The sequence below is a fragment of the Suncus etruscus genome, chromosome 6, assembly GCF_024139225.1.
Source record: "Suncus etruscus isolate mSunEtr1 chromosome 6, mSunEtr1.pri.cur, whole genome shotgun sequence".
In the NCBI taxonomy this organism is placed as follows: domain Eukaryota; kingdom Metazoa; phylum Chordata; class Mammalia; order Eulipotyphla; family Soricidae; genus Suncus; species Suncus etruscus.
The window spans coordinates 68,607,947-68,616,113 of record NC_064853.1 but is presented as its reverse complement, the minus strand read 5'-3'; the positions used below and the strand labels follow the sequence as shown (position 1 = coordinate 68,616,113).

Genomic DNA, 8,167 nt, shown 5'->3' with positions numbered 1-8,167 from the left:
TTCAATTTGTGAATGAGGTCAGAGTTGCTGATTTCTCAAATTCTGACTTCTCCAGTAAAGAAGTCTCATTGCAACAGTGCCACCTGCTGAAACCAAGAATAATTTTCAGAGTTCCTAGAAGTGGTTTGTGTTCTGATGCTTTCCAAATGTTACTTAACTTGAGGCTAACTCTAAACTCACCAGAAATAGAGTTATTTAGATTGCACAGGCTGAAATGACATTAGGGTGATAAGTAAAGTGGAAAGCAGCCTTGTTCCAGTGCTGTCCAAGTCCAGCACCAGGAACACCGTAGACTCTCATTCTCGATGAAAGATAGGATTCAAGCTCTATCATGGACTCTTAATTTTTCTGGCAACAACTTAGACCCCAGAGGGCAGGTGGGGCTGAGAAATACCCAGCACCCACCATTTATTATTCCTGCCAAAAAAAAAGCCCAGCCCTAGATCTCATAGCTTATTTTCCTTTCATCTTTACAACGTGGTTCCTTATAAACCTTAACTTGTTCCAGCATTTGCCTCATTGTTTGTCTGGAAATAATAAAAACTGTTTGTCTCGCTCTATAATTTGAGAGAAAGACTGGCATTCCCTTCCTACCATGGAAAACTTCTGGAATGATCTCTATCATCTTCCAATCATGCTGGTCACTGAGTAAACTGCTTTCTTCAAAGAGATTTTTGATCTTCTCTCTACGAATCAGAAATTTGAACATGAAATTCATGGGTGATAAAGGGTGTAGCCCAGCTATAACTTACTATGTTTAAACACCTGTTCCAATAATATTGAAGTGTATGTGTGAGTGTGATGAGCCACGTTTGAAGATTTGTGCTTAGGGATTACTCCTGGAGGTGCTAATAGAATCCTCATCAGGGCCATATAAAATTAAAGTCAGCTGCATGACATGGAAAGCCATCTTATCCCTGTATTATCACTCTGGCACTAACAATATTTTCCTGAAGTATGGAAGAGCATAAAACCTATTCACAACTTTCAAATTTATTTTTAATTAAATCACCACAAGATAAAGAGTTAAAAAGTTGTTGAGTTTCTGTTATATAATATTCCAACATCCATCCCTTCACCAGTGTTCATTTCCCATCACCAGTGTTCATTTCCCATCACCAATTTCCCCAGTTAACCTCTGTTTCTTCCCCACCTTCATCCCCAGTCTGCTTATAGAAGACACTTTTCTTCTTCCTCACTCTCCTTTTTGCCATTAGTTACTGTGGTTTGCAATAATGTTTCTGAAGGGGTATCATGCATATCATTTTTTTCAATTCCTAAGTCTAGTTCAGAGTGATCATTTCAAATTATTATTGTTCTAGGGGTTCCTTCTCTGTCTTAATTGTGCTTCCCACCTATCATTTCTATTATCCTTGGGTATTATTCTTATATTTTATTGTTATTATGTCCTACAGATGACTATGATCATTCTATGTCCCTCTTCATTTCATTTAGCATGATACTTTACTTGTCTATCCATGTATAAGCAAATTTCATGACTTTTTTTCTCCTAATAGCTGCATAGTATTCCATAGTGTAGATGTACCAGAGCTTCTTTTTCCATTCATCAGACACTTGTTTTTATTTCCATATTCTAGCTATGATAAAAAAGGTTGCAATGAACATAGGATTTCTGTTTCTGCATTGTGCTTTGTGATTCTTAGGGTATATGACCTGGAGTAGTATTGTTGGTAAAACAGGAACTCAATTTCTCGGTTATTTTTTGTTTGTTTGTTTGAGAAAGTCAATATCTTTGAAGATATGTTTAACATCAATGTTGGAGAATTATCTATGTACCTTCTAGTTTCAGGTCTAACATCAAGGTCTTTAATCTATTTTGATTTGATCTTTGTGCATAGTTAAAAAGAGGATTGAGCTCAGTGTCTTGAATATAGCTAACCAGTTTTCCATGCACTGCTTGTTCTATAAATTTTTCTTGCTCTACGTAACATTTTTATTCTTTATCAAGAATGATATTGTCATATACTTGGCAATTTGTTTAAAGAAAATTTAATTCTATTCCACTGATCTTAAGAGCCTATCTTTATTTCAAAACCATGCATTTTAATTACTACTGTTTTGTAGTATAGTTTGAAGTCAGGGAATGTGCAGCCCCTCCCTATCTTCTTTTTTCCCATATATTGCTTTAGTTATCCACAGAGATTTATTGTTTGATATGATTTTTCAGAGGTGTTTGATCTGTTTCTTTAAAAAAAATTTGGTCTCCTTATAGAAAAGCATTGAACCTGTACAATTTTTAGAGTTTTTCCGTTTTAGTAATTTTTTTTTGTTTTGTTTTGTTTTTGGGCCACATCCGGTGATGCCCAGGAGTTACTCCTGGCTATGCACTCAGAAATCACTCCTAGATTGGGGGACCACATGGGACACTGGGGAATCGAACTGTGTTCCTTCCTAGGCTAGCGCAGGCAAGGCAGTTGCCTTACTGCTGTGTCACCACTCCGGCTCCCATTTTAGTAATGTTAATCCTCCTAATAAATGAGCAGAGGACATGTTTTTTTATTTTCTAGTGTCTTCTTTTATTTTATGAAGCAGTATTTTTTGTTTTCTTTGTATAGTCCTTTCACCTTTTTATTTAAGTTGGTTCTGAGGTATTTGATTTCCTGAAGTATTATTGTGAAGGGGATAATTATTTTTAAATATCATTCTCTGCTCTTTCATTATTTGTATATAAGAAAGTCATGATTTTTTCATGTTAATTTTGTAGCCTGTTACTTTACTGTAAAAATATATTGTTTTAGAATTTTTGTAGTCTTTCTGATTTTCTACATTTAGAGTGATGTCATCTGCAAATAGTAAAAGCTTGACACCTTCCATTCCTATCTTGATGCCCTTGATAACTTTTGCTTGCTTACATGTTATGGCAAGTACTTCCAATAATATATTAAATAGAAGCAGTGAAAGTGGACAAACTTATCTTGTGCCTGATCCTAGGTTTTAATCCATTGAATATATGCTTGTTAAGAGATACAGCATTCAAATTTAGACAACACAATTTTTTTTCTGCTTGTTAGTGATGGATCTTAACAATAAAAAAATCTCACAGCCTGTCATTGGAGAAGCAGGATAGTGGGGAAAATGTTTGTGTTTTCTAGTCTGAACCAATTAAAATTTAAACACTTTTCTCCGAATTAGAAAGTTACCAAAATACTATGTTGTTCGAACCAAGAATAGCTGGTGTCATCATTTCAGTCTTTGCTATTATGTCTGTTGTCTAGAAAAAACATGGGTTGTAAATCACTGACCAATGACACACCAGTTCAAGTTTAGGTACACTGATTAACTGTGAATAAGCACAAATGCGATTCATCACAGGAGAGTGAGAAAAATGAGTATAAGCCCAATGTAATAAACACTAAAGGAAGGATTAAGATCTTGAACATTACTGGAACTTGAAGAATTAAAATTAAGTGAAATTTAAAAGTACCAGTAAGTAATTATTTAAAGAAATTACAAACCTAACTTTCTTTGATCCAAGTATACAGTTCATATTTTGAATTGAAGTTTTAAGGAATTAGTATTACCTTATTTTGAGGAAAAACAAATTTAATGATTGAAATTGTCTAAAGATGACTGGTTGTTATGGAAAATGAAGTTGAGGAAAGGCATGTACATCATAAATATATAATGTAATTATATATTTCCATAGAAATGTTCTAACAAACATGATTTATTATTAATCCATGCCTTGATCCAAGGCATGTTCAACTTAATCTCTTAATATTTTACTTTTTATTTGAAGCACTGGAATCATTACTATTTATGATAGGCTTTCAGGCATACCACATTCTAGTACTACATCCTCTACTGAAATGTCCTCTTCTCTTTATCATTTTTTATTAGTTTGTTTTTTGGGCCACACACAGCAGTGGCAATGCTCAGGGTTACTCCTGGATCTGCACTCAGTCACTCAACCACTCTTGGTGGTCTCAGGGGACCATATGGCATGTTGGGGATCAAACCCAGGTCAGTTGAATGCAAGGCAAATACTCTACCCACTTGCTATTGTTCTGGCTCTTCTCCATTATTGGTTTAAAATAATTTATTAAAATAAAATTGGTTATAAATTTCACAAGCTTAAGCAAACTCACGCTTAGAGCCATGTAATTAATATTTAATTTATTTGTCATAATATTATGTAATGCATAGGAAACATTATCTGTAAACAAAATAAAAAACTTTTAAGGGTGCCTTTTTGTTGAAAAGAATTTGGTACAAAATAAGTGATATGCATCTACCAAATGATTAACTTAATTGCTTTGAGGTAAGTTTATTTTCAGAAAAACTCTTCATAAATTATTTAATTAATAAAGATGGACTTTCTGAATTAGTGCTTTAAAGCACATCAAAAATCTATAAGAATAAAGAAAACAATTTGTTTCTATATACTTTCTGTGCTATTAGGCAATATAAAATTGTTATCAATAATAATAGCTGGTTCCTTATATTTAAATATTTTATTTAAATTATGGTTTGATGTGCAGTTGTAAAAATAAAAAAGGGAAAGATTATATATTATTATTTACTCAGCTTCTTTCAATGGTAACATCTTGTATAATAATAGTACTTCATTATTATTTCCTTTTTATTATTTTTTTAAATGTTATTGTGGTCGAAGTGAATTACAATTCTCTCACAGTGACAGCTGCCTGAGACTGGATTTCATCAGCCTTCCTGCTGGTGATCCTGCCTACTTCAGAGCTGCCTGAGACTGGATTTCATCTGCGTTCCTGCCATGATCCTGACTGCTTCAGAGGTGGGTCGGGATGTACACACACTGATTCCTGCTGATTTCTGCAGGGAGTCAGAAGGGTGCAGAAGCCATCATGGGCCACGATATTTCATGCTGCCAGAGACTGGATTTCATCAGTGTTCGTGCTGGTGATCCTGCCTGCTTCAGAGCTGCTGAGACTGGATTTCATCTGCGTTCCTGCCGGCGATCCTGCCTGCGATACTGCCTGCTTTAGAGGTGGGTCAGGACATACACACACTGATTCCTGCCAGGAGTCAGAAGGTTGCAGAAGCCATCTTGGGTCATGCTGTTTTCAGCTGCCTGAGACTGGATTTCATCAGTGTTCCTCTGGTGATCCTGCCTGCTTCAGAGGTGAATATCAATTTTCTGGGTGACCCTGGACACAACAGTGAAGGTTTTGGAGACTTCAAGCTCTTTCACCTTTGTCAGTAAGAGGATGGGAAGCCCCAACCATCTGAGGGGATTACCCATTTTAGACTAGGATTAAAGTTCTAAAGGATTTCTGGGAACTCAGATGCCAGAGGCTTCCCTGGAGATGAGTTTACAAGTCCAGAAAGGGGAAGCCACTGAACTCTGCTGGAACTCAGATGCCAGCACCCCTATATGCCTGTCTTCTGTGCTGTGCTGCATTTGGCCTGATTTCATCCTGTGTGTGGCTCATCTGCAGATGGCTCACCTTCCCTGGAGCCTTCCCTGGAGGTGAGTTTACATGCCCAGAAAGGGGAGCTGCTGAACTCTGCTGGAACTCATATGTGAGCACCCCTATCTGCTTGTCTTCTGTGCTGTGCTGCATTTTTGGCCTAATTTCATCCTGTGTGTGGCTCATCTGGGGATGGCTCGCCTTCCCTAGAGGTGAGTTTACACGCCCAGAAAGGGAGGAGCCAGAGGAGCACTGCCACTCTGCTTCACAGCCATGCACATCATTTAGCCAATGAATACAACCACAACAAGTAGAAAAACCCACAATACGAGCTTGACAATGGAGAAAAAACGCAGGCCAGTGCCAGACATAAAGAATGATGATGGCAACTCTGATGAAATGAACATGACCAACCAATTAGTCAGTCTCTCAGATAAGGAGTTTAGAGTCGCAATATGGAAGATGTTCAAAGAACTCAAAGAAAGTATAGAAGAGAACACTAATAAGAATCAAGAGAATATGAAGATAGAAATCAGAAAACTTCAAACTGAAATTTCAGGTCAAATATCAGGTCTGAAAAATTCAGTAGATGAATTAAAGAAAAATGTGGTTGAGCTTTCCCACGGGTAAATAGCAGCTGAGGATAGATAGTACACTGGAAGATGAGATGAATAACAATTCCATACAGCAGAAGAAATTGAAAAAAGCCATAAAGGTAATGATCAAACAATGGAAAAATTACTCAAAGAATGGGAACAGATGAAAAGAGAAGTCTATGATAAGCTCAACAAAAACAACTTAAGAATCATTGGAGTCCCAGAGACCCAGGAAGAAAAATCCCCAGGAAGAATCAATGGTCAAGGACATCATTAAAGAGAAACTACCAGAGCTAAAGAATACATGCAATCAAATCCTGCATGCCCAAAGAACACCAACTAAAAGAGACCCCAGAAAAAACACCCCAAGACACATCCTAGTCACAATGAAGAATCTCACAGATAAAGACAGAAATCTGAAAGCAGCAAAATTGAAAAGGGAAATTACATTCAAGGGAACATCCTTGAGATTTACTGCAGACCTGTCACCAGAGACACTCAAGACCAGAAGGCAGTCGTGAGACAGAGTGCCAAAATTCAATGAAATAAATGCTTCGCCTAGAATACTGCACCCAGCAAAACTCACTTTCAGGTTTGAAGGAACAATACATGGTTTCAAAGACAAACAATAGCTCAGAAACATTACAGACTCAAAACCATTCTTAAAAGAAAAACTGAATGACCTACTTTAAGACAAGACTGACCAACAGATACACCAAACTTCCATATAAAGATGGCACTAACTCCCAGGACAATTGTTTCTCTCAATGTCAAAGGATTAAATGCACCAGTTAAGAGACACAGAGTGGCTAAATGGATCAAAAAAACTTAATCCAACTATCTGCTGCCTACAAGAAACGCACCTAAATAGTCAGAACTAACATAGACTCAAAACAAAAGGATGGAGAAAAATCATACAAGCAAACAACACCCATAAAAAAGCTGGAGTGGTGCTCGTTTCGGCAGCACATATACTAAAATTGGAACGATACAGAGAAGATTAGCATGGCCCCTGCGCAAGGATGACACGCAAATTCGTGAAGCGTTCCATATTTTTAAAACAAAAAAAAAGAAAAAAAGAAAAGAAAAAAAAAAAGCTGGAGTGGCCATACTAATATCAGATGATGCAAACTTTATACTTAGGAAAGTTGTAAGGGACAAAGATGGACATTTTGTACTAATCAAGGGATATGTACAGCAGGAAGAAATCATGCTCCTAAACATATATGCACCGAATGAGAGGCCAGAAAAATATTTAATAAAATTGTTGACAAATCTTAAAAATAATATCAATAACAACACAATAATTGTGGGACACCTCAACACGGCATTGTCAACACTTGACAGGTCAGCCAGACTAAAACCCAACAAGAATATACTTGACCTGAAAAGAGAAATGGAAGAAAGAGGCCTAGTAGGTATATACAGGACACTCCACCCCCAGAAGCCTGGATACACATTCTTCTCTAATGTACATGGGATATTCTCCAGTATAGACTACATGCTAGCGCATAAAACATACCTCCATAATATCAAGAGGATAGAAATTTTGCAGGCTACCTTCACTGGCGACAAGGCCCTGAAATTATATGTGTACTACAAAGAGACACAAAAGAAAAACTTTAATACCTGGAAATTAAACAACCTATTACTGAATAGTATCAAAACCTATGGGACACAGAAAAAGCTGTACTGAGAGGAAAATTTATAGCTTTGCAAGCACACATCAGGAAAGAAAAAGAGGAATACCTGAATAGCTTAATGACATAGCTCATAGAATTAGAAAGTACTCAACAAAAGGACCCAAAAATAGGGAGACAGAAGGAAATAACAAAGCTGAGAGCGGAAACCCGAAAAACAATGCAAAAGATCAACAAAAGCAGAATTTGGTTCTTTGAAAAAATAAAAAAAATTGATAGACCACTGGCAAAACTAACAAAGAAAGAGAGAGAAACTTTATAACTCGTAGTAGGTATGAAGAAGGAGAGATCACTACGATATGGGAGAAATTCAAAGGGTAATCAGAAACTACTTTGAGAAACTCTATGCCACTAAAAATAAAAACCTGGAATAAATGGATAAATTCTTGGACTCTAATAATCTTCCACGGTTGAATGAAAAGGATGTAGCATATCTAAACACACCCATCACTATTGAGGA

General features: G+C 36.6%; 1 non-coding gene across 1 annotated transcript; it reads left to right on the top strand.

The window, feature by feature from the left end:
- Nucleotides 1-6,957: 6,957 nt before the first annotated feature.
- Nucleotides 6,958-7,064, top strand: LOC126012831 (U6 spliceosomal RNA). The gene has a single exon (XR_007497187.1). It is a non-coding gene; the product is annotated as a U6 spliceosomal RNA (small nuclear RNA).
- The last annotated feature ends 1,103 nt before the right edge of the window (nucleotides 7,065-8,167 follow it).